At 49.1% G+C, this 9,916-nt stretch overlaps 1 protein-coding gene across 1 annotated transcript in view; it reads left to right on the top strand.

Moving 5' to 3' along the window:
- The first annotated feature begins 1,521 nt into the window (after window positions 1-1,521).
- LRRC7 (leucine rich repeat containing 7) overlaps window positions 1,522-9,916 on the top strand; it is a 296,928-nt gene continuing 288,533 nt past the window's right edge. Inside the window, exon 1 of the mRNA XM_084852238.1 lies at window positions 1,522-1,611. The gene's annotated coding sequence lies outside the window, so the exon portion shown is untranslated. The remainder of the gene's footprint in view (window positions 1,612-9,916) is intronic.

The raw sequence follows: 9,916 nt of genomic DNA, 5'->3' as shown, positions 1-9,916 counted from the left end.
AAAATGTAATAAAAAATCTTCAAAATACAAAAATGTAAAACCATTTAAAGCAGCTAAAAGCGGTTAACAACAAAATACCAGGACCCAATAAAACAACTGATATTTAAACCCTCATCATATTCCTGTCAAATGCCTTGGAGTAGAGGAAAATCTTAACCTGCTGCCAAAAGGGTGAGAAAGTTGGCCAGGAGGGCCTAAAGTGGGAAGAGTGTTCCACAACTGGGGGGGGGGACCACCAAGAAGGCCCTCTCCCTTGTTGCTCCCCTCTGAATGTCCCTCGGAGGAGGCACCTGGAGGAGGGCCTCAGAAGATTGTAGTGTGCAGGTAGGTTTGTATTGGGAGAGGCGCTCTGTCAGGTATTGCAGTCCCAAGCTAAGTCTTTATAGGTCAAAAACAACACCTTAATTCAGGTTTAGAAACATACAGGTCAGGCAGCCAGTGCAAACGGGCTAGAATTGGTGTTATATGGTCAGACTTTCTGGTCCCCGCTGCTGGCTGCTGCATTTTGCATAAGCCGAACTGGCTTCAAAGACAGCCCCATGTAGAGTGCATTGCAGTAATGTAACTTGGGGGTTACTAGAGCTTAGACAGGTTATCCCTGTCAAGACAGGGATGTAGTTGGGCCACCAGCCAAAGCTGGTGGAAGACCCTCCATGCCACTGAGGCCACCTGAGCTTCAAGTGAAAATGATGATACCAGGAAAACCTTCAGTGACTCTGCAATCCCATCCCAGCTAGAACAGGATGAACACCCTCCGTTCCATCAGAACCACCCACTAACAGCATCTCACTCTTGTTGGGACAGAGTTCCAGCTGATCAGGCCTCATCCAGTGCATGGTCACAATATGGCCGAATCTATACATGGACTTGGAGGTGGGGCACGGCCCTTCACTTCAGGTGGCAAAAATGTTTTGGGGCAGCGGTCACTTGCATGCTCTCTCTGGGAGGCTCCACTGGGCCCAATCCCACCAGTGACTCCCAGAGTGACAAAGGGCACTGCCAGGGAGTGAGAAAAGTGATTGGTGGCAGTGGCAGCTTCTTCCTGCAAACACCTGGTTTGTCCCCTTTGATGGGTGGGTGGAAGGCTGCTGCGCTCTGGGTCTCGGGTGATGGAGGTGTTGCTTCTGCTGCAGCACACCCTGGGGGGGGCACGCCCACCTGTGGTGGCCCAAGCCCCCTGCGGTGTATGTAGGCCGCTGCATCTCAGCAGCATGTGGTCTGTGATTGGCACCTCTGTCCTTCCAGAGTTCAGGGCCCAGGGCACCCTAGGCTCTGGGGCCTGGATCCCTGTCTCCTGCGGTACTGCTCTCTGCGGGCCCTAACCAATCCCTGGCCCCGTCTGATTTCCTGAGACTGAAGGAATGCAGGGAGCAGAACACCCTCATGGGCGGGGAGCGCGGGCTGGGATGGACAGGAGACGCTGCACTGGCCGGATCTCTTGGTGGGTCTGGGAAAGGAGCGGCGGCGCGGAGGGGGAAGGAAGTGCGCGAAGGAGGCGAAAAGGGCGTGTGCGTTGCTGCGGGGCCGTGGTGGCCACGTGCGGAGCACGGAGGAGAGCGGCTGGGGGCGGGGCGCTTGCGCACCAACCTCCACGCCCACTCCGTTTCTTCGGTAAGACCAGAAGGAAAAAAAAGGGGGAGAGAAAGGGGGGGTAGGAAGAGCTGCAAAAGAAGCAGCAGCAGCCGGCGCCGCTCGCGAAGAGCTCTGACGCGAAGCTTGTGGGGGCGGGTATACTGCTGCTCCCCCCCCCCGTTAGGGAGGGCGCTTCGCTTCCTACCTCCGCGCAAACCAAAGCAGGGGGCTCTCTCCTGCCCCCCCCGCCGCGTGTTGGCTGTACAGAGGTAGCCTCCCACCCCGGGGGAAGAGGCCCCTCGTTTCCCGCTCGCCCCTTTGGCCCGGGGTCACTCCACACACACCGTCCGCTCGGGGCAGCAGCAGCAGGCGCTTCTCCTCCGTTTCCCGGTTGGCATCGCCGTCGGACGTGGGGGACTCTCCACTCCCAGGCTCTCCGCCTCCAGCTTCGGAACCGGCGGCGAAGGGGCTCGGCCACATGCGAGCAGCAGCAGTCCTCCTCCCCCCCCCTTCTGCAACCATTGCACCTGTGAATGAACGGAGCTGCCGCCGCCGCGAGGAGGCCCCTTGACCCCCGCGGGGGAGCCCCAGCAGAGCCTCCGAGCTTTTCCGGGCTGGGGGAGGCTCCGCCGCCGCCTCCGCGTTCCTCGTGGCCAGCCGCCGCGGAGATGTAAGGCAGCCCTCCTCCTCCCCGCGTGCCCTTGTGGAGTGTCGCTCCTGCGCCCCGCTCTGACAGATGCGCTGGGAAGGGGCTGGTTCGGCCCCCCCTTCCTTCGCATTGCCGTTTCCGCGGCGGCGGCGCGGCGGCGGTGGCAGGAGCCCCCTTTCTTCGCTCGCCGGCTCGGTCCTAAAGGATTTACTGGATGAAGAGCTTGCTTTTGGGGTGGTTGCCTTGGGGGTCTGGCAAACGGAGAGACTTCAGCTGACAAGGTACCTGTTCTCCAGACCTCCGAGTAAGGGGGAGGGAGTGCGATCTCTCCCCAGATGTTCACCTGAAAGGTATCCGCATCGTGGTCGAGGATGGGGGAGGGGGCCCCAAAGGGGAGGGAAGCCGCCCTCCTGCCCTGCTCCGCTTTCCCCCTCCTTTTCCCCATCTCCCAGACCCCTAAACGGCGGACCCCCCATCTCTGGGTAGGAATCCCCGCTGCTATTCTCCGCAGCCAGCGGACACTAAACGGACAGATTTCCCCACCCTGCAGTGTGAGTCTTTTCGCTGCTGGGGCTGCGTCCTTGCTTGGGGAAGGGGCTGCTCGCTCCTTCTGGGCGAGCTGCTGTAGGGGCGTGTTAGTCGTGGTGGAGGCGCCGCGTGCTCGGGCGGCTTCCTGCATGGCTAAGCTGGCATCCAGGCAGCTGGAGGAAATAGCCCTTTGCAGCTTCCTTCTCTCCCCAGTTGTGTTGGATGTTGCCTCGGTTTGGTGGCGGATGGCACGGAAGGGGGCTTCGGTTGCAGTGGGCGGGCGAGCGAGGGAGCGCCCCAGGGCGCTGTAGCTGCTGGTGGTAGTGGCGGTAACCAGATGAAATGCAGTGGTTGCTAGGGGGAGAAAGCACCGCTGCCAAAGCAAAGCGAGAGGGGCAGCCCCTCCTCCGCCTCCGTTGGCTTTGTAGCCCCCTCCTCTTAAAAGACGTGAGGGTTTGGAGGGGGCGGGGTGGTAGGAGGCGAGGATCAAGGTGGCAGGAGCTGGTGCTTTGGTCGGAGCGGCAGATGCTCCCGCTTGGCACTTGTGCCCGGGGAAATATGCAGCATGCAGGGCCAGTTCCCGGTGTGTGTGTGTTGGTGGGGTTGGGGGTTCTCTCAGCGCTTTTTGGTGATGGTGGGAGGGCTTCTCCTCACCATGCAGTCAGTGCAATCCTCCTCGCCATGCCGCCGAGGGAGAGGGTGTGAGCGAGTGGGCAGAGGTGGCTGATTGGCCACGCTCCTTCTATGAGCGGCATGGAGGGAGGAACGGACTCGTGGCGCTGCAGAGAGAGAGAGCTGCTGCCACTTCTCGCTGTCTCTCTCTCTCTAGGTGGCGCACTGGGCCCAATCCCCACCACCACTGCATTCAGCGGGAGAGGAAAGGTGTGCAAGTGGAGCAGAGTGTATTGCTTGTGGAAGGAGCAGCCGCTTCATCTAATCCTTCGCTCACCTCACTCGCTCTGGGTGACACAGACACAGCCGTGGGGATTGGGTGCAGTTCTAGAAGGCAACCAAGTAGCCGCAGAGGCGGCTTCCGCTCATGCAGTCTGGGCAACCCCGGTGGGCCAAGGCCTCCCTGCTGTGCTGCCCCGGGAAAGGAGGCAGTGGCTGTCCGCTCATCTGCTTGCAGTTTCTCTGTGGGCAGTGGAGCAGTGTTGATTGGAGTGCGTCCTCCCTGCCACACTGCCCACAGGGAGAGCGCAGGCAAGTGAGAAGAGGAGACTGCTCAATCCAGGAACAATTGGTAGCCATACACAATTGCTCGCCTTCTCTTAGCAGTATGGCAGGAAGGCTTAGGCAGGCGATAGCTGCAAAAAGCTCTCTCACGTCCCATCTCTCTCTGTGAGGCTCTACCTCCCCACTCACGCTCTCTCACTCACATGGATTTGGCCCAGCAGGGCCTCCCAGAAGGGGTGAGCAAGCAGAAACTACCACCATCTCTGCATGGTTGTCCTCCAGCACTGCTGTGCTGCACAACCCAGAGGGAGAACGCAGGTGAGTGAGCAGAAGATGAGGCGGTTGTCCCTTACATGAGCAGCTACCTCTGTTCCCTTGCACACCTGTGCTCTCCTTCTGGGTGCTGCAGTGGTGAGGACTGGGCCTGGTGGGGCCCAATCCTCCATGTTGCACCAACAGAGATGGCAAGCGGACAGTAGTGGGATTGGGGCCCATGGTGCTTTCTAGAAAGAGAGGTCTCTAGAAAGCACCATCGTCTCCAGTCCCCTGTTCATGCCACCCTCTCCCCCCCTCTCTTGGTGGCATGGTGGGGAGGATGGGGCTGGCTGGAAAGTGAGGAGAAGGAGGTCACTCAGAGGCATGTTGCTGAGGCCTTCCCATAATCTGGAACCAATCGTCTACAGTACAGAGGACTGAGCTCACTCTGTCCCAATACCCACTGTTGTGTTACCCACAGAGAGTGTGTGAGAAGATGAGGTTGCTGTCCTTGCACAGGCAAAATATTCTGCCTGCTTCACACCTCTCTGTCTCTCATTCTCTCTCTTTCCCTCTGTGAGTGGGCACTGTATGATGGAGATTGGGCCTAACTGCATCATCTGGTAGAAGTGGGGAAGTGCTACAGGGCCAAATTGTCACTGAGAGGGAGATGAGCAAGTAAGTGGGGATAGCAGCCTCCTCTGTTTCACACATTCTCTGTGGGCAGCCCTGCTGGCTGTACGCCTCTTTGACATACTGTCCAAGGAGAGGGTGAGCAGGCAGAACCAGAGGTAGCTGCTGCCTCCATTTGTTCACTTGTGCTCTCCCTCCCGGCATCATGGTGAATATAGCCCAAACCACCCAGCAGTGTTTGGACAGTGGTCAGTGGGTCCTTCTCAGGTGCTGGGCCCTGGGCAGCTGCCTCATGGCGCCAACCTCTGACAGCTTATTAAGATTCTGCAGGATCAAGATTCATGAGTGTGTGTCAGAGAGGGCAGGCCAACCTTATGCTTTCAAAGCATGTTAGCCATTAAAAAAAAAAAAACATATACAGATATGAGGGCTAGACTGTTTGATCTTGTAGTTACCAGGGGCAATTTAAACACAAATGCACGCTCACACACAAGGACCCGCTCTTGTTTTTCCACTGCCTACAGATAAAAACACAGTTGGGATTTTCTCACTTTAACACTTTACCAAAAGAGTGGGATGTCAAAACAAAAGGGGAGGATTGATAGCTAAAATGGCATTGATTTCAGTGCAGTTCAGACTGTCCCCAGTGGTAATTGCCCTGCAATGATGTATGGGCATCACAGTTCTCTGTTTGTTTGTTTATTCCATTTCTATACTGCCCAATAGCTGAAGCTCCCTGGGCAGTTCACAAAAATTAAAACCAAAGAGCACACAATAAAATAATATAAAGCATTAAAACCACAGTAAGCAATACAACCAGAATAAGACCAGAATAAAACCTAGCAGCAGTGCAGAGATTTAAAATACAGATTTAAAGCAGCAAAGCTAAAAGTCTAAAGATCTGAAATGCTAAAATGCCTGGGAAAATAAAAAGGTCTTCACCTGGTGCCGGAAAGAATACAATGTAGGTGCCAGGCGAATCTCACTAGGGAGCTCATTCCACAGCTGGGGTGCCACAGCAGAAGACAGTGACCCTCAAGTGGTTTTATTTTTTTTTAATCTTTCTTTGATCTATCTTGTGTTGCTGCTGTTGTGAAAATGTATTTATGCCCTCTTAAGTGTGGGTATGTGAAACTTCCACCTCTTTCAACCCATCAAGATTCCTCTTCCTCCACCCTCTTCTTCCCAATACTTTGTGACTCAGAGCAGCTTGCCTTTTTTGGTATCTGTGTGAAAGGGATGTCTGTAATCCAGCTTTGCAGTTCCTAGCCATCCCTGTTCATTAAACGCCCACAATGTGCCTGTCAGTAGGTAAAATTTTGTTGAAGCTGGATTGCATTAATTTACACCAGTGTTACTGCACTTAGCCAGTCAAACTATTTCCCAAGTGTTACAGTGAGTTTATATAAGAAATATTTTAATCTTAATGAGCTAATTATTAGAAATGCGTAATATATCCCGCCTGACCTGTACCCCTGTCAGTAGATGAAATTATGCCATATTTGCTGTTGATTATTGAAAATAAGCATATTAGGAAATCTTACAGGTAGGGCCTGCAACAAACTATTGCAGTGTGGAGTTCAGGCTTCCAGGCAGTCATGCCCTTTCCAGGATACTCCATTCTCCTCTGGCCAGTTTTCCATTCACACCCACCCCAAAGAGTCAGTCAACATCTCCCACACACTGAGCATATTCAGCCCTCATTGGGCTGTTTTGGGTGTTCCTTCCCCTTAGGGTATTTTTCTACAGGCTTTTTTTTTTTTTGGTACTTCTGCAGACTGAATCTCCCTCTTGGTCATGGATGTTGCATACTCCTGCCACCTAAGGTCCTCTGAGGCTATCTGCTGTGGCTGCCTAATGTGAGATTAGCAGCCACATGCAAGAGGACCTTTTCTTTTGCTGCCCCAGAGTTGTGGAATGACCTGCTGGTTGAAATGTGCCTGCTGACCGCTTTGAAGTTTTTAAGGCAGGAATTAAAGACTCTATTATTCTGGCAGGCCTTCCCTTTTTAGAACTCTCGTTCCTCTTTGTTGTCTCTTATATACTGTTTTTATGCTGTGTTGTTTTTATTGTTGGATTTTTTGTTAAATTGTTTTTAACTTTGTACCCCGCCTAGCGTATATAGGTGGGTTATAAATTGAATAAATAATAATAAAGATCCACACTCACCCTTGAACTTTGGAAATAAAGGGAATAATTCTCCATGTTTAACACACACGCGCACACACACAGCAAGAGAGGTGCCTTTTTAGATTAAAAAAATGTGAATGAGTATATACTACAAAGAGATTGGATGATGGTACCTCAGTTAGGGGAAATAAATATCGATAATCAGGATGTCTTTGTTTCCAGTTAAAGCTTATTAAAGCTGGCAGATGGTAATTTCCAGTAACTACACATTTTAATAATTCTTGAAATTTTGATATTTCCAATATATGTTGAACAGAAATGATATTTTCCTATTTGCACTTGCTCTATATATTTTTCAGCAAGATAATTAATTTTGCAAAGTTCCTGGAAAGGTCACTATTTTTCCTCACACAACAAACTTGTTTGTCATCTGTTTGACCAGAAACACAGGGACAGCTTCTGTGTAATGTTTTGCAGCCACAGAGATGATTATTCAACTGATACCCATGGTTTGCAGATACACAAATATAGACCATTCTCTAAAATTGCAGTTGGGTTCCTAGACATTTATGGTTCATTATGGTTCATCTGGTTGGTGTTGTATTCTGAATGGAAAAAAACCTTGTACATGTGGATATATATTTATGGGAATTGTAATTATCCAAGATAGTGACACCGAGGTTCCCTTAACTTGGTCATGAAATATTCACTTTATATGTATATTGTATATGTATTACAGCTTGCGGTGTCCATAAGCTATGTACGAAGCTTCCAACCTCTCTCTTTCTCTCTTCCCTTTCCTCCCTCTGGACAGCTTTTGAATGGGTATAGAACCCTTTCCTCCCCCATCCCTTCCCACCCAACTGAAAAGCCAGGAGTCCCCCACCTCTCTGTGTTTTGGTCTTTCTAAGCCACTTGTGGAGCGGGAAGTAAGAAGTCCCTGCCTTAGATGAAGACCTATGAGGATGCTTGGTATGACAGGGAGATGGATGCAGTCAAGCATTTAGACTCCTGTGTAACACAGCATGAAGTGGGGATTGGCTCTGTGGGTATGGTTCTAGAGTATAGAGTTGAAATCAGTGATCAGTTGCTAAAGTACTTTGGTGGGAGTAAATTTTGTGTTATGTTTCCTATGTTTTTGCTTGTCATGGTGGTCATCTCATAAAAACTCTGACACCCAAGTCACTTTGGATTTAGAAGATTTGTTTCCACTTGTTATTAGTGAGAATTTAATCAGTCCTTTCTCTGCTGCAAGTTTGAGCTAGGTTGATGTCTCTATAGATGTGTGTTTCTTGGTGGGCCATTTAGAAATATAGCTCCATTAAAATCTCCCTCATATGAGGGAGATAGGTATATTCTTATCTTAGGCATTTATAATGTTGTCACCATGGTAACATTTTCATGCTTTGTACTTGGCCTCTGACATTTTCACCTAAAGAGAGCTCCATAGAGAATTCTATTCTTATTTCTCTTAAGCTGAGGTGTTGTGGGCAATTGCAACGCAAAGAAGTTTGAATAACAATCATGACTTATATTTAACACATTCCTGTTAGTGTTACGTGTACCCCCCCAATCAATAACTTGCATTGACAAGTTATGTGGGTGTTGGTTCTATGCATCAGTTTATTCCAGTATTCAACAAAGATGCAGACTTACCATGGCAACCCTTCTCTCTCTTTCATCATCAAGTGTTGCAGTGCATATGTGCTAGAAAAAGTAGCACCTTCTTAAAGAAATGGGAGCACTATAATATATAATCCAGCAAGCTGTCTTAATTGTACAGAACATTTATTCTGAATGGAATTATACCTGTTTTGCGGGGGTGAGGAGGGGAGGGGACCCTGACCTATTTTTTTTTCCTGAATTTTAATGTAGGTTTTCGATTAGGTTGACTTCACACTTCTGTTTTTTTTTTAAAAGTTTGATGAAAGCAAATTAGGGAGAGCTTTTTAAAATGTGTTCTGTTCTACCCAAAGTAGAAGTCTTGGCTTAAACCACTTGTGCACTAGTGTAAGATGATGTACTAGTGATCGTGTAGTTTCTTGGAAAAGAAATATATATATATTTCCAAATGGCTGAACTGTAGCAAGTAATCTCTTTGATAGTCAATATACTAAAATATACTAACTTTATGAATGAACTTATATAGAGATTTGTTAAGTGTGTATCTGATACTTAACAAATAACAAGACAAATGTCATGAGAGCCTTCAAAGTTGGTAACGATGATTGACAATCATAATATAAGTCATTACACTGAACTGCATAGATGTAGATGCAGTTTTGCTGTTCCTTATGAGTTTACAAAAATCAATCCTTGTAAACAGCATTTATACAGCATTTTTTTACCGTATAAAGATGTTGCTATATAATAATGAAACAGAGCCTCATTTGCTTATATATTAAAACACATACCAACTTGTGGCACAATCCTTAATTTAAATACTTTCAAGTTCCACTGGGAGAAAGGCACATGTTTGTTTTTCTTCTGTTGAAATCTCTGGGATTTAAATTACTTAACTTTGGCTGGATTTTATAAGCAGGCTTTTGTGGCCTTTATTGTGGAGAGGAGAACCTTTAGGAGGAGAGATCCTATAATTTGTGTATGTCCTGCTTTATATAGTTGATGTGTGAACATTATAGAGTGATTGTGTGGGACACGGATTTTATACGGAGACATAGGATGTTGAATGGAAATCTCCCTTATGCACCTCATTCCTAAAAGAGTGATAATTATTTCTGAGAATCAAAATAGGTTTTCATTATAATTTCCTACCAACAGAAATAACGGGCTATATCCTGTGCTGCCCCATGCTTGAGAAACGGACCTCTAGCACAACAGGAACTAGCAGAAGAGAGCTCCACTGACTTCACCCATTCTGGAAACGAGCATTTCTGCTCATTTCCATGGTTGTTTCAGAAATGACAACTTCTGGTTACTCTAGCAGTCCATTCCACTTGCGCAAAGGACTAG

This window comes from Heloderma suspectum, chromosome 4, assembly GCF_057233095.1.
Source record: "Heloderma suspectum isolate Gila_16-S chromosome 4, 16-S_ref, whole genome shotgun sequence".
Lineage (NCBI taxonomy): Eukaryota > Metazoa > Chordata > Lepidosauria > Squamata > Helodermatidae > Heloderma > Heloderma suspectum.
Note: the sequence above shows the minus strand (reverse complement) of the source record. Positions and strands in the feature narration are given on the sequence as shown.